This window comes from Aedes aegypti, chromosome 2 (genome assembly GCF_002204515.2).
Source record: "Aedes aegypti strain LVP_AGWG chromosome 2, AaegL5.0 Primary Assembly, whole genome shotgun sequence".
Taxonomy (NCBI): Eukaryota; Metazoa; Arthropoda; class Insecta; order Diptera; family Culicidae; genus Aedes; species Aedes aegypti.
The window spans coordinates 68,415,828-68,439,402 of NC_035108.1; the positions used below are offsets into that span (position 1 = coordinate 68,415,828).

Sequence of the window (23,575 nt, forward strand, 5' to 3'; positions counted from 1 at the left end):
GAATGCCCTCAATGTGATTTTTGAATGTTAAATTCTTATCTAGAATGAGCCCTAGATACTTAACTTCATCTGACCAATTTATTGGAACCCCTCTCATCGTGACAACATGTCTACTTGAAGGTTTCAAATTAAGAGCTTTTGGTTTATGTGGGAATATTATTAGTTGAGTTTTGGAAGCATTAGGAGAAATCTTCCATTTTTGCAAGTATGAAGAAAAAATATCCAAACTTTTTTGCAATCGACTACAGATGACACGCAGGCTTCGTCCTTTGGCGGAGAGGCCTGTGTCATCCGCAAACAAAGATTTTTGACATCCCTGAGGTAGCTCAGGTAAGTCAGATGTGAAAATATTGTATAATATTGGTCCCAAAATGCTGCCTTGAGGAACACCAGCTCTTACAGGAAGTCTTTCAGATCTGGAGTTCTGATAATTAACCTGAAGTGTACGATTTGACAGATAACTTTGAATTATTCTAACAATGTATGTTGGAAAATTAAAGTTTTTTAATTTTACAATCAAACCTTCATGCCAAACACTGTCGAATGCTTTTTCTATGTCTAGAAGAGCAAGACCAGTAGAATAGCCTTCAGATTTGTTGGAACGGATCAAATTTGTTACACGTAAAAGTTGATGAGTGGTCGAATGTCCATGGCGGAATCCGAACTGTTCATTGGCAAAAATTGAATTTTCGTTGATGTGGGCCATCATTCTGTTCAAAATAACCTTTTCAAAAAGTTTACTGATGGAGGAAAGCAAACTGATTGGACGATAGCTAGAAGCTTCTGCAGGATTTTTGTCTGGTTTTTAAATTGGAACAACCTTAGCATTTTTCCATTTGTCAGGAAAATATGCTAATTGAAAACATTTGTTAAATATATCAACTAGAAATGATAAGCTACTTTCTGGAAGTTTCTTGATGAGGATGTAGAAAATTCCATCATCGCCAGGAGCTTTCATGTTTTTGAATTTTTTAATAATAGTTCTCACTTCTTCCAAATCAGTCTCCCAGGCATTTTCGAAAACGTTCTCTTGATTGAAAATATTTTCGAACTCCTGAGTAACTTCATTTTCAATTGGACTAGTAAGTCCTAAATTAAAATTGTGCGCACTTTCAAACTGCATAGCAAGTTTTTGAGCTTTTTCGCAATTAGTTAGTAATAATTTGTTTTCCTCTTTCGATGCCGGTATTGGCTTCTGAGGTTTTTTCAAGATTTTAGATAATTTCCAAAAGGGCTTAGAGCCAGGGTCCAATTGAGAAATTTTATTTTCAAAATTTTTGTTTCTTAAATCTGCAAAACGTTTCTTGATTTCTTTCTGCAAATCCTGCCATATAATTTTAATAGCAGGATCGCGAGTGCGTTGAAATTGCCTTCTCCTCACGTTTTTAAGACGGATCAAGAGTTTAAGATCATCGTCTATAATCACGGATTCAAATTTTACTTCACATTTTGGAATTGCAATGCTCCGGGCTTCAACAATGGAATTTGTTAAAGTTTCAAGAGCATTGTCAATATCAAGTTTAGTTTCTAAAGAAATGTTAACATCAAGATTAGAGTCAACATACGTTTTATATATATTCCAGTCGGCTCGTAAATAATTAAAAGTAAAGCTTATAGGATTGAGAATCGCTTCTTGGGATATTTGAAATGTAACAGGGACATGATCAGAATCAAAATCAGCATGAGTAATCAGTTGGCTACAAAGATGACTAAAGTCGGTTAAGACCAAATCAATCGTAGATGGATTTCTAGAAGAGGAAAAACATGTCGGGCTATCAGGGTATTGAATTGAGAAATATCCTGAAGAGCACTCATCAAATAATATTCTGCCGTTGGAATTACTTTGAGAATTATTCCATGACCGATGTTTGGCATTAAAGTCACCAATGACATAAAAATTTGACTTATTGCGAGTCAATTTACGCAAGTCAGTTTGGAGCAAATTAACTTGCTGTCCAGAGCATTGAAAAGGCAAATAGGCAGCTATGAAAGTATATTTACCAAACTGTGTTTCAACAGAAACACCTAAAGTTTCAAAAACTTTAGTTTCAAATGATGAAAACAGTTGATGTTTTATACGCCTATGAATGATGATTGCAACTCCCCCACATGCACCATCAAGTCGATCGTTACGATAAACAAAAAAGTTAGGATCTCTTTTGAGTTTAGATCCAGGTTTTAAATACGTTTCGGTAATAACTGCTATATGCACGTTATTAACCGTAAGAAAATTAAACAGCTCGTCCTCTTTACCATTCAAAGAACGAGCATTCCAATTTAAAATATTTAAATTACTATTTGGATCCATTAGAAAAACGTAATCCAATAACAATTTGATTTGTAAATTTTACACCTACTTGGACTGCTTCAGTCATAGTGGTGGCTTTGAACATTGCATCAATCATTAGATTCAATTTTTCAGTTAGAAAATTAAAATCAGAGGCAGACATGTCATGTGATTTCCCATTGGAATTTCCGGTAGACGAAGAAGCGGAGTTACCTGTGGCGGTAGGGTTTTTTCCATATGATTTGAAACAAGTAGAATGGGTACCCATGGATCGAACAGGGGAGGAGTTCGAATTTCCTGCTACGATTTCGGCAAAGGATTTACCGTGGGTAGATACATTCGAAATTGAAAGATTCGAACGGCTACCCGACGGATTAAAATTTGTTTGTGAATGAGCATGATTATGATCTTCCTGATGGGTATGATTCATGATCAAGCGATCGTTAACTGAAAAATGAGCATTGTTCGATACTCTACCAGGCAAATTCCGGAAACGACCGTTATCGTAACGGATATTATCTTTCATCTGCCTGGCACGAGCCTCAATGACCCTTTTGCGTGAAGGACAATTCCAAAAATTGGACTTATGGTTAGCCCCGCAATTACAGCATATGAATTTGGTGGTAGCTTCCTTCACTGGACAGACGTCTTTGGCGTGAGAAGAACCTCCGCAAATCATGCATTTAGCATCCATGCGACAATTTTTTGTACCATGACCCCACTTTTGGCACCGACGACACTGAGTGGGGTTCTGGTAATTTCCTCCAGGTTTCTGAAAATGTTCCCATGTCACACGGACATCAAACAAAAGTTTTGCTTTTTCTAAAGCTTTAATATTATTTAGTTCTTTTTTGTTAAAGTGAACTAAATAAAATTCTTGAGAAAGCCCTTTCCGAACAATGCCAGATTGGGTTCTCTTTTTCATAATGATTACTTGGACTGGGGAAAATCCAAGTAAATCATTTATTCCATTTTTGATCTCTTCAGGTGACTTATAGTCACTTGAGAGACCTTTCAAGACAACTTTGAACAAACGTTCAGTTTTGTCGTCATAAGTAAAAAATTTGTGCTTCTTCTCTTCAAGATGTTTGAGAAGAAGTTCACGATCTTTAAGAGTTTCCGGCAAAACGCGACAGTCTCCTTTCTTTGCGATTTGGAAGGAAACCTTGATTCCCCTAATGGAGTTCAAGATCTCCTGCCTAAATCCCGAAAATTCGGAACAACTGACTACGATAGGCGGCACTCTTTGCTTCCTCACTTGAATCAAAGAGCCTGGGCTAGAGGCTGCTTCGATTTGGTGTTCGGAAAATTTGTCAAGGGCATCGAACTGATTGCTCATTTCGATACAATTATTCATTTCTCCCTTGGAAGAAAGTTGGCATTCCGGGGAAACGTCCTTTCTTCCATTCTTGCCACGTGTAGTGACAGTTTTAAAACCCACTTTTTTGGAAGGAAGTAGTGAATTCAGAGATTCACCCTTCCTTTTGTTTGTTGTTGATACCATGTTTAGTTAATAAACGAAAGAAGACGTGACCTTCGAGAGGTTTTTTCCCAAGACGGTGTCCAAGAAGGATTACCACCGCTAGCTTTCGCCAACGGGTCCAAGGAAAAATCGAAGGCACGGGTCCAAACAAGGATCGTAAAGGGATCAATAGTAGAAAAAATAGTACTGAAAAGTACTGTTTTAGTAGCACTGAAAAGTACCGTTTTTAATTTTAGCACTGAAAAGTACTGTTTTTGTAGCACTGAAAAGTACTGTTTTATTGCTTTAGGTAGTTTTTAGGAAAACTTCCAAGAGCAGAGAGAATTCGTGTACGCACAGCACGAAGGTACAATGCGCACTGCAGGTGCAATTCATGGTTCATCCGCCTTCTCCACGTTCCGTCTTCCATCTGCACTCCGTCGTAGATGGTCCACAACGCCTTCCGTTCGAAAACACCAAAGGGATCTGTGTTCAGAATTTTTATAGAGGTCAATGGGCCTCTGGCGATTTTGCAAAAGTAAGTTTTCCCATAGTAAATCCCATACAAACTTTGAACGGCTGGCGCTAAAATATAGTTTCTCCGATCGAACTGAAATTTTGCACAGTTGGTATGGGACCTAAATGCATTCCAAAAAGTGGACTGGAGCGAGAATCTAAATTTTGTCCCATAGAAATGGGCAGTTGGTAGTAAACACAATTACCTATCATGAGACAAAATTTCACCACCATAAAAAATGGTAATTTTTTATGGCAACTTTATATTTTTTAAATTTCTTTTTTTTCAGTGTGTGCCACAAATGATAAAATTTTATATGAAATTCTCAATAATTGAAAGAAACTGGTGAGACAAAATTGACCCTCTAATTGAACTTCATTGAATTTTGAGATGATTGTGACTTTTACTTGTTTAGTGTTGTTTAAAAATGACACGCCAAAAAAATCATTTAATACAGGAAAAAGTTTTTGTTTCAGAAACTATTTTTCCTTGAAAGTTCCTATCTTGTGATGTATGAACGGTTGGTAGTGAACATAGAACTTATCATGAGCCAAATTTGATTATTTTTTTCAAACCAACTTTGAGTTTTAAAATATATTTTTTTTTCAGTGTCAGTTATATTTTTTTGTATTTTTATTCAAAAATTCAGTTATCCTTTGAAAACTTGTTTTATAGGAGTTGCCGTTTTTCGAATAAAGTATTTTGAAAAAAAAAACGGGCCAAACAATTTGGCCGCTTTCAAACAACAGTCCAGATAATGTTTGGAAAACGTAAGTATGCAAAGCTGCTTTTTTGTGTCAAATGCAATATAAAATTTTAAAAAAGCTCTCAGTTAATAACGGAAACAGAACAGCAGGCTCTGTATTAGTTGGGACGTAACGTCAGGAAGTCGAATTATATTAATTTTTGGTAGAAAGAGTAATTCGAATGTATCCTGATAAATAAAATCTTGGGTAAATTGTTCAAAAAAATTGTAAAATTTGAAAAAAAACTCGTACGTAATTATTATGGAATTTCTGCAAGATTTTGTGGACAGATACTTGAAGCATCTAAGTGTGATATCCAAGGCTTCAAGAGCGATTGCTCAATGAATTCCTTCCCAAATTTCCTGAGGAAATTCTTCCAGTGATTATTTTAGAGATTTTTTACAGAAAAAAAAATCCAGAGGATTTTAAGACCCCAGAGATTCTTTAAAGATTGCTTAAGCAATTCAGCGATTCGTTCAAAAATTCTTCTGGCAATTAACTTCATAAATCCATCAATAGTCCAATGCTGATTGCTTCAGCGTTTCCCCCTGCGATTCGTAAGGGATTTCTTCCATAAAATTTTCCGGAGATTCTTCTGACTCCGAATTTTTCGGTAACTATTCAAAACATTTTCACAGGCATTCCTTCCAAAATTCCTTCATGGGTTCTCCCGGGTTTGGCTCTAGAAATTCGTCCAACAATTATTCTGGGACGCTCTCCTGTAAGGTTTTCTGAGAATTCTGCAACGATTTCTTAAGTAATGACTCCAGGAATTCCTCCAGAACATCGATTAGAAAATCTTACATACAATATTTTTCAGGATACCTCAACAAATTTGGCCAAAAATATTCCCAGCATTTCATCTATGGAATTAAAAGATTTTTAATTTTATTATTTTATCTTTTAGATTTCTTGAATAATTTCTCAAGCTCAGCTGTTTCCTTAAAGAGCTCATGCAAAGTTCCATCAGAAATGCCAATTCAATAATTACGGTGGAATTATTTTTAAAATTATTCCTTTACACTTCTCCAGAGTTTTCTTTGGAAAACAATAAACAATATTATCTTAGGTTTTGTTTGGTATTGTTACTAACAATTATTTTAACAATTTATCTATAGAATCATCCTTAACAATACAGACTTTCCTTTAGATATCCTTGCAGAAGTTCTCCATAACTGATTCCTCGATGAATCTCATGTGTTCTCTTTTAAAAGGCCATCCTTATTTTATTTTTTTTAGTTAATTTTCGAATTTCTTCGATCTGTTAAACTTTTGGATAAATTATTTAACGAATTTCAGGGATTTTTTTTTTTAAAAGAGAGTGTCTGTTTTCGAATTAAGTCTTGGAAAATGTTTTTGAATTATGTCTTGGAAAATAGTCTGGAGTGAATACTGGAAAGATAATGTTTTGGTTGAAATTTAAAAAAATCCTGGGCGTAAATTTGAGAATAAATCATAAGAATGTCCACGAAATATGTACTAACTGAACATGTTGATATTTCTTGAAAATTTTCCAAAAAACAACAGGCAGAATGTTTAGGATTCCCTGATGAATTCCTGGAGTTATTCCTTATCCCAGTCAACATTTTGGTTGGTATAACTTTTGTTATACATCATTCTTTATGAATCAATTCAATCGTATAGAATGCATGAAAAGGATATATACCTACCAAAGTGGAGGCTTTATGCATACTTGGCACGACTTTTTCAGACTTTCTGCGATGGGAAATATGATGCCACAAATTTTTGGATGAAAATTAAAAAAGTTTATAGCAAGCCTCGAACGGGAGTGCTCTAGATTAGGAATCGTACACCTTACCACTGTACCATATCAGATACGGTTACATATCAGATATGTGATTATTTGCCAATACTAATGCATGTTTCATGTACAGCGACACTTGCTTTGTGGTCCATCGTCAGCAGATACCAAGTTTGGGTGTCAGTTTTTGCTAAGTTATAACGATTTAATATGATGCTTTCTGGATTGATATATGATCTGTTAGTTTTTACAACTTGACGCGATTCTTTGTTGCACTATTTACGACATGTATATTTGTCAACACAGGTTGTCAGTTATGAATCGTATTGAGGATTTATATAGAACTTTTGACGTGCGAATATGTGATTTTGGATGCACATTCACATACGATACATGGTTCACTGGGAAGGCATCCTTAGATAATTTACTGATTGCATTTTTAAAATCAAATTAAATCGAAAATCTTGGAGAAACCCCTTTGTAAATCCATGGTAAAATTCTTGGCAAAATGCATTGAAATAGCCCCTTCAAAAATGTTTGAAAATTATCCTGAGAAGATCCCTGGAGTAAATTCTGGATCTGGAGTTCCTGGTGAAATTCATAATAAAATGCTAAATAAAAATTTTGGAGAAATTCTTAGAATGGAAGTATAAAAAACATTCTTATATTAACCTTAGCAGTACTGGGTGCAGACATCGAAGTCTCAAAGTTCTGTAAAAAAAATCTGAAAAAAAACACAAATTAACTATTGATGCATAGAAAATTAAGAATTCAGTTACGTTTTCAGATTTAGGTCCAACTAAACTAAACTAAACAATTTTCAAAAATAAAAGTACATTGATCGAACAGAGAGAATGTTGAAGAATTGTTGAAGTTAGGAAACTAATACATGCAAATGCAAAAATGTTCAATTTTCAATTAAAGTGCCCAGGTCAATAATGTGAAAGTGCTCGCGAAATGATAAACTGAGAAACAGATTCTGATCTGGTTAGACGTTACGCCAGAAGAAGAGGAAGGATATAAGACATTGTCGCTTCAATTCTGAGTGAGAAAAATGCATTAATACGAGAACAGCAGAAAAAGTTTCAAAAATGATGTACTACAATAATGTTCAGAAATAACAAAGGAATGATACAACGGTTGAACTTTTATGATTAGGCATGAGGTTAAGAATCTTGTAGAACAAAAACTGTAGAGAAATGTATGTTTTACAGGTACTTTAATGAACAGAAATCAATTTTATGAGGTCAAAACCATCTCTAATCGGCATACAGTGTTCTCAGAAGTTGTAAAGTACTAATAATACGTTCAACTAGTGGTATTTATTTTGATTTTCGTTTTTCCAAATTCTCGTTAGATTTTTTTGAATGTAAAAAATAGCCAAAAAAACACAAATTCGACTTGAGGCACCTCCTAATCTTCTCCAAATTGGATGAAAATTTGACTGGTAGTTTGTTTTAGTATTGCAACTAGGACTAGGGGGTGACTGGTTGAATCCCAGAAATTTTGATTTTTGTGAAACTGTCTATTCTATACGAATCAATTCCATCGTATAGAATGCATGAAAAGGTATATACCTACTAAAGTGGAGGCTATATTCGTACTTGGCACGACTTTTTCCGACTTTCTGCGTTCAGATATACGATGCCACAAAATTTGGATGAAAATAAAAAAACAGCTTCTAGTAAGCCTCGAACGTGAGACCTCTGGATTTTAAATCAGACACCTTACCACTGCACCACTAATAGATATATAATTGAAAAGCGATTATCTGCCAATATCAATGCATGTTTCATGTACATTAATACCTACTACAGTGATACCTCCATGAGTCGATGTTCCATGACTCGATATCGACTCATGGAACCATACTAAAAACATAATTTCATGGTTACTATGATGGTCCCTAGAAGCAGCTTTCCAAAGAATTGCTGTTCCATGACTCGATATTTCCATGAGTCGATGGTCCCTTCAATATCGACTCATGGAGGTTTCACTGTATGTTGTTCTTTGAGGCCCATCGTCAGAGGATATCAAGTTTGGGTGTCAATTTTTGCTAAGTTATTGCGACTTCATATGATGCTTTCTAGATTGATATATGATCTGTCAGTTTTTACAACTTGACGCGATTCTATGTTGCACTACTTACAACATGTTTTGTTGTCAACACAGATTGTCGTTTATGAATGTCTTTTCATGTAGTTACGAGTCTCTGGCCTCGGCTCGCAGTATCGTAACTACTGAATCGATTCAATGGGCACTTAATAGTTTTGCTCCTTTCAAATCTCCAGGAGCGGATGGGATTTATCCTGTTCTGCTCCAAAAGGGATTTGAGTCTATCAAACATGTTTTGAAAAAGCTACTTGTAAGCAGTTTTGCTACCGGGTACATTCCCAAATCCTGGCGTGATATTACTGTAAAGTTTATCCCAAAAGGAGGACGTGCGTCGTATGAGGAAGCGAAGAGTTTTAGACCAATCAGTCTGACCTCTTTTCTTCTGAAATGTCTGGAACGCATTATCGATCATCACATCCGTGATGTTTATTTGGCAAACATGCCTCTTCATGTGAATCAACATGCTTACCAATCTGGAAAGTCCACTGTGACTCTTTTACACAAAGTTGTATACGATATCGAGAAAGCATTCGCTCAGAAGCAATCGTGCTTGGGTGTTTTCTTGGATATTGAGGGTGCCTTTGATAACGTGTCTTTCGATGCCATATTGGAAGCCGCACGAAACCATGGGCTACCTACAATGATTACCAATTGGATTCATCAAATGCTCAAAAACCGACATCTCTTCTCGACATTGCGTCAAGCAGCGATTCGAAAATTGAGTGTTTGCGGATGCCCCCAAGGGGGAGTCTTGTCACCACTTTTGTGGAATCTCGTAGCAGATACGCTATTGAGGCAACTCAATAATTGCGGTTTTCCAACTTATGGATTTGCCGACGACTATCTAGCTCTGATAGTTGGTATGTGCATAAGCACCCTATTCGACCTGATGCAAAGTGCTCTTCAGGTAGTCGAGAGTTGGTGTCGCCAATATGGCCTTTCGGTTAACCCGAATAAAACATCTATTGTTCTTTTTACGGAAAGACGAAACCGCGATGGAATTCGACCTTTACGTCTTTTTGGCACTGAGATTAATGTGACTGATCAAGTAAAGTATGTCGGAGTCATTCTAGATTCCAAACTTTTATGGACAGCTCACATTGATTTCAGAGTCAAAAAAGCTTGTATGGCCTTCGGTCAATGCCGGCGAACCTATGGTAAAACTTGGGGCCTCAAACCCAAATATATCAAATGGATTTACACAACAGTTGTTCGACCAATATTGGCATATGGATGTCTTGTGTGGTGGCAAAAGGGCGAAGTGAGAACAATCCAATCAAAATTGGGCCATCTCCAAAGGATGTGCTTGATGGCGATGTCTGGTGCGTTCTCTACAACTCCCACAGCGGCGCTCGAGGCCCTTTTCGACGTTGCGCCACTACACATATATCTTAAACAAGAAGCACTTTCTTGCTCTTACCGTTTATGGGTACTGGATCTACTGGAGAAAAATCCAGTGAATCGTAGATCTACACACACTTCGTTGTTTCCACTTTTGGTGAATTGGGACAAAATTGTCCTTGCTCCAAGTGATCTCACAATTGCTTGTAACTTTCCTTACAGGACATTTACCACACAATTCCCTTCACAGGAAGAGTGGACGTCTGGCTATTTGGAAAGAAGTATATCAAACAATATAGTATGTTACACTGATGGCTCCCTTCTTGAAGGTAGAGCTGGTGCAGGAGTATATTCTCGTGAGCTAAGGCTGAATCAGTTTTACTCACTTGGTAGAAACTGCACCGTTTTTCAGGCGGAAATATTTGCTCTTATGTGTGGAGTGCAATCAGCACTTCAACAGCGCGTAATGGGTAAAGTCATATACTTCTGTTCAGATAGTCAGGCTGCTATAAAAGCTCTCGCTTCGGCCAACTCAAGGTCGAAGCTTGTTATCGCATGTCGAACTCAAATTGAGGAACTGAATTCAGTCAACTCTGTAAATCTTGTATGGGTACCTGGCCATTCTTCCATCGCTGGAAATGAATTGGCTGATGAGCTAGCTCGCGATGGAGCATCGCATGACTTCATTGGCCCTGAGCCGGCTATTCCAATTTCGAAGTGCTGGGTGAAGCTTCAGATAAACTCTTGGGCGGCAACTCAGCACAAGCAATATTGGAATAGTTTGGAAACGTGCCTTTGGAGCCGGCCTTCTGATACCTGATACCTGAAGCCTCGAACGTGAGACCTCTGGATTATAAATCAGACACCTTACCACTGCACCACTAATAGATATATAATTGAAAAGCGATTATCTGCCAATATCAATGCATGTTTCATGTACATCAATACCTACTATGTTGTTCTTTGAGGCCCATCGTCAGAGGATATCAAGTTTGGGTGTCAATTTTTGCTAAGTTATTGCGACTTCATATGATGCTTTCTAGATTGATATATGATCTGTCAGTTTTTACAACTTGACGCGATTCTATGTTGCACTACTTACAACATGTTTTGTTGTCAACACAGATTGTCGTTTATGAATCGTAGTGGGGATTTATATACAATTTTTGTTGACATTGATAACGCCTTATTTGGCATATTGTGCGATTATGATTTTTGACGTACGAATATGTAATTTTGGATGCACATTTTTATACGATACATGGTTTACTGGGTCATTATACGATATTTAATTACTTCTGGATGAGTTTTGAACCGCCGAAAGTTAACTGTGCATGATATTCTGGAAGTGTCCTTTAAGGGTCCCTGCCAGAACCGATATCCGGTGACCATGTTTCCGAAATTACCACAATAGTGTCCAAACTGAAACTGGTGATATTTTCAATCAAATAAATCATTTTTTTGAAAGTTTTTGACGAAAAAAACATTTTTGCCATAATTTCATTTCGATATACCCCAAGTACCCCAACAACCTGAACGGACCTGAATCCGGAACCATCACTGGATTAAAAAATATAACTTATTTGTAATTTTCCTTAAAAAATTCAACAAAATTGATCGAACGAAACTATAGCATTTTATTACTTTAGTACCTACAGGGTGTCCGCAAATTATCCGTACACACTTTGAAGACATGGCTCTATACAACCAAGCATAATAAAATCAATATTCTTGCATGGTTTTAAACATTGGCTTATTATATTCTTAAGAAGTAAGTTTTACACATTTCCGATTTCAAATAATTGCAAAACCAACCCAAATGTATTGAGATGTCTTAAAGGGAGCTGTTTTCCGAGCTTTATGACGGAAGAGAAATGTCCATAGAACTCACTGGATTTGAACCGTACATTTTTTTATTTCCGGTCCACCTTGAAGTCACTAACCTGTAGATTACTTCAAATAATAATAGGACATTTGGATTCGCCTCTTTTAGGTTGAAGGGATAACACATCTCCAGCGGCCCTCAGGAAAAACGTCTCCGAAAAATTTAAATTTGCCTATCTCAGTAACAAGCAATTATTTAGAAAAAATTCAAAGTTGTATTTTGTGTTAACATATAGATGTAATATAAAAGGTACATGGACATTGATTTTTTATTGTTTTCAATGCGAGATCCTCTTTCCAATATTTTTCTGTTCGAATAATTTGCGGACACCCTGTACTAGGTGGTAAAGGTTAAAAAAAAGTCCTGAATGTAAACCAACCTGGAGGAAAACCTGGGAATATCCAAGAAAAAACTAACAGATACATTCTTAACCATATTTTTGCATTCGTATTTCGTGTGAAAGATACAATGATTATTGTATCAATACACTATGTCCTGAGAAGTCCATAAAATTTCCTATGCAAAAAAAAATCGACCGGTGGGATACGAACTACGATCCTCAGCTTGGTCTTGATGAATAGCTGCGCGTTTACCGTTACAACTGTAGGGCCCCTATTTCTGAATGTACTGTAAGAAAAAAAACGTATTTGAATACGTTTCGGTCTTTTTAGTGAAAATCCTTCAGATATTCTTTAGGTATTCTTCACGAGATTATCAATGTTGTACCAAAGTTTCTTGAGCTGTACGCAAGTCATTTTTTCACGAGATCTTACATATCTTCATTAATTCTACTAAAAGCTTCTGAAACACAACTTTCATCTACATCTTTATCACTATGAAAGAAAAAAAATTGTTGTCTTATCATCACATTAAATCCAACTTGTAAACGTGGGACAAATCTGGCGCCTACAGAGCTGATGCTGCACAAGCAGTTGACAAGCCGACGATACACCAACGCGCCGTCCAGAATGATTTGGACAAATTGAGATCGGTTTGTCAACGCGACCGGCCCACGAGGAACCTCCCGAGCAGAAACGAATAACACGCACTTTCAGAGTCCATGTATTGGCCATACTTCAATTTGATATTAATGAGGTATTGGAAAAAAAATTGAAAACAATTAACTTCATTGAGGTATTCGAAAGCCTCTTGAGGACTGCTCGAGATATTGAATTACTTTTAAAATATTTCACTCCTATATAAAACTTTATCATATGTTATAAACGTATTGCAATACCTGATCCAATTATTAGTTTTGTGTTTGTAGATTATTCGTGAGATATTATTTAAGGTATTTCATCTCTTGTGCAGGGCTCTTTCATGCCATATTCAAGTGGTAAGTAAACATCTGGTTTGCAATACCATTGATTGGTTTTCTGTAGCAATTTTCTTCCGCTCAGGCTATCTGCACATTTCGGCGCACAGGGAAGCGAGATTGATGAAGGAAGTCGCTTCCCCAACGTTTCTCGCTGGACCGGAAGCAAAACAAGAGTCGGTTAAAATCTCGTTTATCAAAGTGCAATTCTAGCTGCCTAGTAGTGTGGGGGGGTGGCCAAGCAGTGAATCTGACATTGACAAATTGTGAACTCCTTCTGAGCTTACAGCACCATCCAGAAGTAGAGGGGTTGAGACATACCCGAAGTACTTCAAAGCATTTTCGAACTAAAACGAGCCCCGAGTGCGGGCGTAGAATTCGAGTCTGTCAGTCGTCGTGTTTCGGGGGAGGTGTGTCGGTCGAATTGCATGGCAACTAAAACGTGTGTAATATCAGTAGGAAGCGGCTTATGGCTGGCATGCGAGAGAGCTTAACAGCTTTTTTTCCATTCGATATAAAACTTCTAAGAGTGGCAGCCATGGGCGTGGCAAGGCTGGTAGCCGGTCCCTGTTAAGATATTTGGCCTCTATTTTAATGTGTCTCTAAAAAGTCTTACTCTTGAAAATTTCTAAAATGCTGTAAAAGGATTTCCTCCATAATTTCCACCAACTCCAGATTTCTACCGATTTTTCTATTAGTAACTCCCAGATTTGATCTCCCAAAGATTCCAACAGAAGTTTAACTATAATAATCCCTAAGGGTTTAATCCCAAGATTCTATTTTTTCGTTATTTTCGTCTGCCATTTTCATATGAATTATTTCGTGAATTCATTTACAGTTTATCTCAGGTATTGCCCCAGGAATTGATTTTACACTAGCATACACTACAGCAATTTTTCCGTAAATTTCTACATAAGTTTCTACAGTGACTCTGTTAAATGTTTTACAAGAAATGCCTTCAGTTCATCAATTTCATCATGAATTTGTTATAGCGATACGTTCAGGATTTTTCAGGAATTTCTCTTATAATGTTCTAAAAAATGTCCTTGACAATTCTCATTAAAAAAAATCCTGGGTTATGGTATTTCTGAAGAAACCATAGAATAAATCTGAATAACTATAACTATAAGAAATAATAACTATAAATCTGAAGTAACTTCTACCTTAGAGAAATACTTGGTTGAAATCTTTGAAAAAACTGAACCACAATTCTGAAGGAAATTATCAGAAATCAGTGAAAACGTCTCTGAAAAAGTTTATGCTTAAGTTCTCGAAAATGTCCTAAACGGATGTCTTAGACGAGCTTCTATCGAAATCGATGAACTCAAGGATTTTCTTGGAAGATTTGTGAAAGAAATTTTGGAGGAATTCCTGTTGGAGTTGCTGGAGTAATATCCGTGGTTATTAGGATGGTTCAAAAATATTGTTTGCCCCACACCACTCATTCGATTCTAGATCAAATTCTGAGTGTCCTTCTAAAATTTGAGCTCATTTGCATGAAAACTGGGACTGCACAAGCCTTTCAATGTTTGTATGGGAAAAGCAAGCAATTCATTCAACCGGTCATAGAGTCTGCCCATGTGCTCTTGAGGGTTAGAACTACGCTGATACTGTTGGATAAATTCGCCAGCTACAACTTTTCCGTAGACCGTTTTCAAATCAGACGACTCAGTATTTCGTTATTAATTTATATCCAATTGAAAATTCTCCTACAGTGCTCATTGATCTTCTGAACAGGCAACATTGCTGCATCTGTCGCAAGAGATAGCATACACAAATCATGGCTACTATGTTTTACTGTTTATATAGGTACAGTGTTGCATGCAGAGCAGCTCAATTGATACAGCCGAAGGTTTTAAAACAGAATTTGATCTAGAATCGGATAAGCTGTGTGGAGCAAAAACGATTTTTTGAACCACCCTAGTGGTTATCGTTAAAAATTCCAGGTTGTATTCTTGAAGGTATCTTGAACTAATGTCATGGAGAAATTCCTAAAATAGGGCATTAAAGAGTCAATACTGAATCCTTTGGGGATTAGTTAATAAGAAAATATGTATATTCATAAAAAAATGGATGGCTGTATATTCTGAAAATTATTATGAAACATATATATTCTGATTCCTGTTTTTTTTTTATCCTGAATTAAAATCTATTTAGTTCCTGTACGATCCCTTTTTTTGTATCATTTTTTGTTTTTGTCTTGCTTGGTCCCATTTTCAAGCGTAAGGTACTGGTTCCTATTTTAAAGGCACTCAGACGTTACCAGCCCTGGCTTAGCCAGGTAGGGGGTCCCCTGGGCCATGGAAAAAAAATCAAAACCTACATCACTTTATTGATAATTCTTAAAGAAATAATTCAGATAATTTGGCATAACGATGCCAACACCTCAAGGTCTTTTTTGGGAGTGCTTCTTGATAATTCTATTAGGACTTTCACAAAAACACAAGAAATGGCTTCATGAATTGAGTGCAGGTCGTTAGGCCGAATGCAATTAGACCGAAAGGGTCGTTAGGCCGAAATAACGTTTTATCGTTAACTTCTATTTCAAATGGCTAACACATTAATGTTTTTTTCTTTGTTTCCTTTAATCAAAGGCTGTTCTTTCTAGTTCTATTTCACAACGGATATTGTGGGCTTCTAGGTAGTGCAACTAATCTAATTAAAAATCCATTCGACCTGAAAACTCATTCGGCGGCTTCTAGATAATGCAAATTATCCTGACCTATCCCTATCCCCATTCGGCCGATCGTACTGTCAGCCATTTTCGGCCTAATGACCTTTTTGGGCTAACGGCCCTTTCGGCCTATTGACCCTTTCGGCCTAACGACATTCGGCCTAACGGCATTTGGCCTGACGGGATAGAACCTCATGAATTGCTCTAAGAGTTCTAACAAAGAATTTACTAGGATGTTTAGGTGGATTCCTTCAAGAGATCCTCCAAATGTACCTTTTCCTGATTTTTTTTTCAAAAAAATACTTGATACAATCCAACCGTAGACTACTAATCAAAAGATTGTTCAGGAATACCTCTAAGCAACTTTTATAAATTCTTCATTTTTCTCAAAATTTACACCAAACTCAATTCTTTATGATAATTTGGAGCGATTATTTCAAGGATAATATTTGGAAAATTTCCAAGAAATTCATTGCCTAAGGCAGGGATTCTCCAAGACATTGCTGAAGGGATTCCCCAATGTAATTTGACATGAGCTTCTTCAAAGAAGTTTGCAGAATGAAATGGAATTTGTGTAGGAATTTCTTTTCAATATGTTTTCGAGCTTTCCTTTCCGAATTATTCTGAGAATTACTTCATACTTCATACTACATAATCAGATTCTATAACGATTTGTCCAGGAAATTCTTTGGTATTCCTTCACAGATTTTTCCAAGAATTTGAAGAAGGATTTCCTTCAAGAATTGTATCTTAAACGTATCGCATTGATTTGTTCAGAAATTAATTTTGTGATTTCGGTAGTAAAATGTTCAATGATTTTTCCAATGAATCCTCCAAATACTCAAACAAAAATTCTTCCAAAGATAAATTAGAAATTATTTCAGATATTTATTCGGGACTTTATGACAAATGCTCCCCTTAGATTTTTCTATCATTTATTTATATTACAGACTTCGAAATATATTTCTCAGAATACAGCTTCCTGTATTTCACATATTTTTGCAGATGATATTCTAAGGTAAATGTTTGGTCAAGTCTTGGAGGAGTCCTTAAAAAGTATTTAGAGTATATCTTGGGATACCTTCCATAGGAAAACTCCTGGATGAATTTTCAATGCATTTTTTTGGAAAAATGTAAAGAAATCTTTGAATAAAATTGAGGACTATTGGTTTCAAACTGAACTTAGAGAAGTTCTACAAAGAGCTTACGAAAAATCAGTTTTCGATATTTCAGAGGAGTTTCTAAATCCATGATAAAAAAATCTTATATGGAATTCTGTAGCAATATTAATCTGAGTAATCTGAAAGACATTCTTAGATTCTTGGTGTAGTAGGTGGTGTAAATTGAAGAAGAATCCTAGAAAGTTTGCCATAAATAATTTCTGTAGGATATAATAAAAGTTTTTTTCAAAGATATTTTTGAAAGAACTTAATAAATTTCTTTTTCTCCAGAAAAATATCCTCAGAAAACAGATCTATGAGATAATTATTGAGGGAAATCATGTAGAATTTTAAGCAGAGTCCCAGAAAAAAAACAGGAGTAATATCTTGAAGAACTGTATGTTAGTATGTATTGTGATTTGGAGTCACCACTAGTGCAGGTCTTACCATGTCGTACGGTTCCTACTAATTGTTATTAAGATTTCCGTCTTGTGGTTTGACATTCCGGCACTCGCCGTGGGCTGTTGGAGAAGAATGAATGATTCTTCTTCGTGATTCGGAACTGGTATCCGCGACTTCCTCATCCAACCAGTTCATGCGACCGCCCATGTATATAGTATTTGTATGTATATTTTTATAGCGATGAAAGACGTAAGTTTAGAATCAGCGTTGCCAACCTTCCAGATTTGTCTGGAATATTCCAGATTTTATGGGCCCCATTTCACAAAAATCTGGTAGATCCAGATATAATCTATATAAATAAAAATGGAATGGTGTTTGTATGTCACGAAATGGCGTGAGAACGGGTGAATGGAATTGCATAATTCTTTCACTGTTGTATTCGACAGGGGATGCGCCGTGTTCGTGCGGGGAAAAAGTTTAGGAAAGTTGTCGGGATAGTCAGAAAAACGGGAGAAAACTAATCTGTCATTTTATATGGAAGATTTCATGACATTTTCCAACAGCCTACTTGATGGCAAGACGAAGTTTGCCGGGACAACTAGTTTTGTAATAAATTTGTAAGAATTTGTAATTGATTTGTAAGATACTCCATATACAACATAGGTGATCCATACTTTTCCAGACACAATTTTCAGGATGTTTCCAATTTTTGAAAAAGTTACTGGGCATTCTCGTTTAGAATGATGATAAAATGCGAAGAGAGAGGGAAACGGTATAACGTCCGTCTCTGGTTCTAGCGATTGCTAGAACATACGAATGAGCGGGAAGGAAGGAAAGATGGAAGTGTGGAAGATATCGATATAGATACTGATTGTACAACTAAGAAACAACTACAAAGTAGTCTACCTACCGACAGGGCCTGGTATTGAACCTATGATCTTTTGCTTACCAAGCAGAAGCGGTAGCCATTAGACCACCAAGCCCCCTTTAAAGAAATATCTTGAGAATATCTCAAGAAAAAAGTTGACGAAATTTTTTGAAATTCCTTGGAAAAGTATTGAATTGATTCCTGGAAATACATTGAAATTATTGAAATTTACGTCACATGTTAAGGCAAGCAAAGTGACGCAAATTTGAGTTACAAATAATGTAATGTACCGTCACATTTGACTGGATATTGTTCAAATAACAAAAAAAATCAGTCACATTGGAAGTAATTTTACAAGAATGACGTTTTTTAAGTTCACATACCATCAGATTTACGTCATTTGATTTTCTACATCGAGTATCTTGCTTACCATTAAACTTACGTCATATGTAATATTAGTTTTTTATTAGTTGAACTCTTAGAAAAATACTGGAGTGGTTTACAGACAAATTCTGGAGCAAATTTTATTTGTTGAGGAATTTCTGGAAGAACTCCTTGAAGATTACAATGTATTTAAAGGGAAAACACAAATCAAATCCTTACAGGAATCCCATGACGCATTCCTGGTGGAATTTTGGTCTTATATATTGGAGAAATAGTTTCGATATGATTGATAAAACTCGGGAGTTATTCTTGATAGAAATGCAGGAAAGGAATGTTAGTTAGGAAACCATTGTTACTAGAGACAAATGAATCTTCTGCATCTCCACAACTGTCATCGAAACGATATTGGGTTAGTGGGATAAGGTAATGATTTAGGAGTCATCAATGGTGATACGATCCATGATATAATCACGCCTAACCGGATTCACGATATTACTCGAAACTTCTGAGGTCGCTCGCCCCTCGCCCTGGTAGAAATCCTGGCTACGTCCATGGTGGCAGCGACTGTAGAGGCAATGCTACTGCTCCACTGCTAGGGTGGATCTACTAGACCAAATCCGACATGGTGGGACGAAAGTTGTGTTCAAGGTCCACCTGCACAAAACACCGGAAACACGGTCTCGAAAATCTCGGCAACTTACATGATGAAATTTTGTGCGCCTCGCTTCTTCCACCAGCGAATTGCACCAAACGTGGCAAAAGTTACCGAAGGGGTTGTCTCTACGTTTCGTGTGCTTCAGAGTTCAGGCGTTGTAAGATGCGGGCAAGTACGGAATTCTGCCTTCAGTTTTTTTCTACTCCGAGAAACGATGCAAAAATTCTTCCGGATGTGTTCACTCGGTTACCTCCAGCCAACACTGGCAGTAAAACTAACATCCTGCAAGAGCAGAATTGATACACGGTTACTGACGCTTTCCGAAGTGCATAGGCGGAGGTGTGTAGGAGGGGTTATTCATATTGTACATGAAAACTTGTATCAAATTGAACTCCTTCTTAGGGTGTTTTGTTGTTGGTTTGTTTTTGAAAATTTATTCAAAAATATGGTTTTAGCAAGCTAACACAGAATATCATAGCTCATAGTCTTACCAGATAGTGAGGACATGTTCTCCTTTTTGATCATATCTCCTTCTCTTAGACTGCACATGGCAAAAAATCTTTTACTCCGAGAAAAAAAAACCTTTCTACGATAAAGGAAGGCGGTACCTCTTTGCGCCTCAGTTCATAAACTTTCAACTACACCAATGTAACCGCCTTTCAACCAGCAGCGGCCATCACCAGACGTGAAGAAGATATTAAAGAGTACATTCTGGAGCACCCCCGCATCTTTTTTAAACAACACCATCATGGTTTTTCCGACGATGCAGACTTAGCCATAGTGATACGGACCGCATACTCTTCTGGTCACGATGGGATGTCAGAAATGCAACTTAATACACCGGATCGTCACATCATACACTCCGAGGCATCTTGGCAGGGAGCAAGATGATATCCTTCCGGTGCACCGCGGTGGCGAGAAATACACGTGAGAGCATCAGGTCACGTGAATGGTGCTTTGGTGTGGTGTTCAATAGAGCTTCATCAGGTGACAATAGAGACACCTAAGGAAGGTTCCATTCACTATCTTATGGCTGGTCTGTGATGTCATCATGGAGCAGTTCCAGCTCAAAATGTAAAACGCGTAGACGCTACCTTTTCAGAATTGAAAATTTGCACGTGTAGTAGTAGAAAATTATTGATGCGAAATGTCATACTCGACAACGTTTTAAAAAAGGCATACATGCTTTTTCATATGACAGGTCCGTGTTTGCGTTTGTTGACAACGCGTTGTGGGGAACCGGTGAAAACAAGGGACTGTCTTCTAAGGAAAGAACTGTCAAAGCGCTTCCGTCTCTGCTGATTTAAAACGTCTGTGAAAAGGTATATCACAGGGCTGGTATTTAGCAAGCCTCTTTTTCGAGAATAGGTCGCTTTTTCAGTGCAATTCTCTAAAAAGTCTCTTCTTTTATCTAAAATCGTTCTAAACACGTTTTGGGCATTTATTTATTTTTATTCGCAAATTTTTAAATTTTGGTTTTTGATTTTTAAAAATTTTATTTTTGAACATCCCTAACTTTTTTCATTTTTTCTTGAAGCCTTTTCTAGTTGTTGATTGTTGGCAATAATAAAAATTTTAATTGTTACGGTATTTTGGAAAATATTAAATTTTTAATTTTTTTTCGGAGCGTATTTTATTTTCCGTGTAACTAACGGAAAAACAGGTTTGAAATTATTTTAATACCACAAGGCTCTTCGTTTGTGATAGGTTAATCGTAGAAAAATATAAGAGGTACCATTTTTTATATTACACGTTAAATGAAGCCCAGGCATTTGTAGGTTATATAAGAATGCAATTTTTCAAACAATTTCTAAAAATACAAAACAGTTTCAAAAATCATAAAAAACTTTTCTTATATGCGTGTTATGAGTCAAGGTATAAGCCAAAAATAAAATCATTTTGATTTCCGAGCTACGAAAAAATACACGAAATTCCAAAGTGTACTCCGTCTTAAGGCGGGGTTGGGTATTAGAGGATTAATCAAAGGCACCCTTTTTGCTTGCAGTGAATTATTGTGCAAAATTCTAGAAGCTCCAGAAAAACATTCAAAGACTTAAGCGATTATTTCACAGGTCCTTCAGTAAAATTTTCTCAGATTCCTCAGGGAAAAACCCCAGGAATCTTCTTTGATTCCTTAATCTTCCTCCTCCCGGGAACTAAAAAGGCCGGGAAAAAACGGGAAATACCCAGAAAATTACCATACCGTGAAAATATATTTTTTAAACATAAGAATTTCGGTTTGTTTCAATTTCATGCATATGGGCGAAACTAGAAAACAGTCTGTCAACTCGTAACTAGTAACAGTCAGACACATGGTTGAGGGTTAATCCACAAAACAAAAGTTTCATATTCACTAGCGCCACCTGGTGGCCCAGTTCTTAAGTTACTGAACCATCTTTTTAAGTGGTCGGGCTACTGAGCTGTCCGCAAAACAAAAAGTCCATGCTCACTAGCGCCGTCTGGTGGCGTAATTCTGTATCAGAATGACCACCGTATGCCAGCTCTTGAGCTACTGAACAACTCTTCCGAAGACCAACCTTCGAAAACATCAGAATCTTGAGATATCATATCATATACAAGGTTTGCAATCTTATCCCTCAAGGTTCATATAGTGCAAGTCAGAAAAAGCGCCCCAATCGGCCAAGTTCTCAACTAAAAGGATGACCCCTAAAAGTAGATCGCACTGAGTGCTGAAACTTCGCCGAAGACAGTACTGTGTAAGGGTATGCGATATGGATTTTTTCCATGTCGATACGAAACGAAACGATACGCGGAATATCTTGCACTGATAATGACGAAACGAAACGAAATTTAAAAAAGTTTCGTGTAACTCGATACGAAATCAAATATCTCACGGAATTTTTCGAAACAAAACGAAATTTTTGAATTTGTTTCGCGGAATACACGTTTAAGTTTTTTTTTCTTGTCAAAAGCCGGAAATTTGACAATAGGCATAATAACGTCTTTTCAGATCCTCTACCATATGGAAACCTTAGCATTGCTCAGCGGAATCCTTACATGTTTTGGTAAAACTCTATTTTGTTTGTTTGAAATCTTCTTAATAACTTTATAAGGTTTCATTTCAACATATCTGACACTCACACAAGGCAATGAGTGGGTTTAATTCAGGGCTGCCCAACGTACGGCCCGCGGGCCGCATCCTCATTTTGTGCGGCCCGCGGAGGGTTTGGACATTCTTTTCATATTTGGCCCGTTGACTATTATACCAATTCAAAGTAAGAAAATACCAAGGCTATTTAATGTTCAACCTTATATTTTATCTTGGCAATTATTTAAACAGTTTTTTTGTATTTTAATCTTTTAATATTTATAATTTTATGGATGATTCAAATTCTAAATCTCAAATTCTGGGTGTTTCGACAATGTTTCTGCCGTGACATCCGTCAACACTCAAAAAATTCAGCCTGAACAAAACTTATGGACAAAAGGCCAAATTTTCATACTTAATTTCACTGGCTAATATTCGCACAGAATTTTGGAAATAAGTTTTACTAACACCTGGGCGTTTCACGTAGAATCCTTGACAGAATTATGAAAAGATAGGCTTTTAACCAAATGTTGAACAGGATTTGTTTAAAATTCTGCAAACGACTTTCACGGATAACATTGACAAGATTCTCACTGAATTATGTTCAGGAGTCCATAGACTTCTTTAAAAGACACGGACACCGTATTCAGCCATTTAGCTGCACAGACTGTAACTCAACACTAGGCAACGGACAAGTGGCATAGCCGAGAAACATTCCTGACAAAAAGTTTCAATGTCTGAAGCGGGAATCGAACCCACACCCCATGACGCGATGCGTTGACGACACTAATCGCACGGCCACGAGGCCCACTTGCCAGAATTTTCATCGCATTCAACACATAATTTCCAAACACATTCAACACATAATATTTGTGCGTTTTGGCTTATTGTAAGTGAAAGTGACTTCTGAATGGACGTGTCATTCTGAAATGGGTCATGGGATCTGCAAAAGA

General features: G+C 36.8%; 1 protein-coding gene across 4 annotated transcripts in view; it reads left to right on the forward strand.

Moving 5' to 3' along the window:
• The window catches only part of LOC5572351 (E3 ubiquitin-protein ligase CBL-B-B), a 293,118-nt gene that overhangs the window by 159,800 nt on the left and 109,743 nt on the right, over positions 1-23,575 (forward strand). The window lies entirely within an intron of this gene.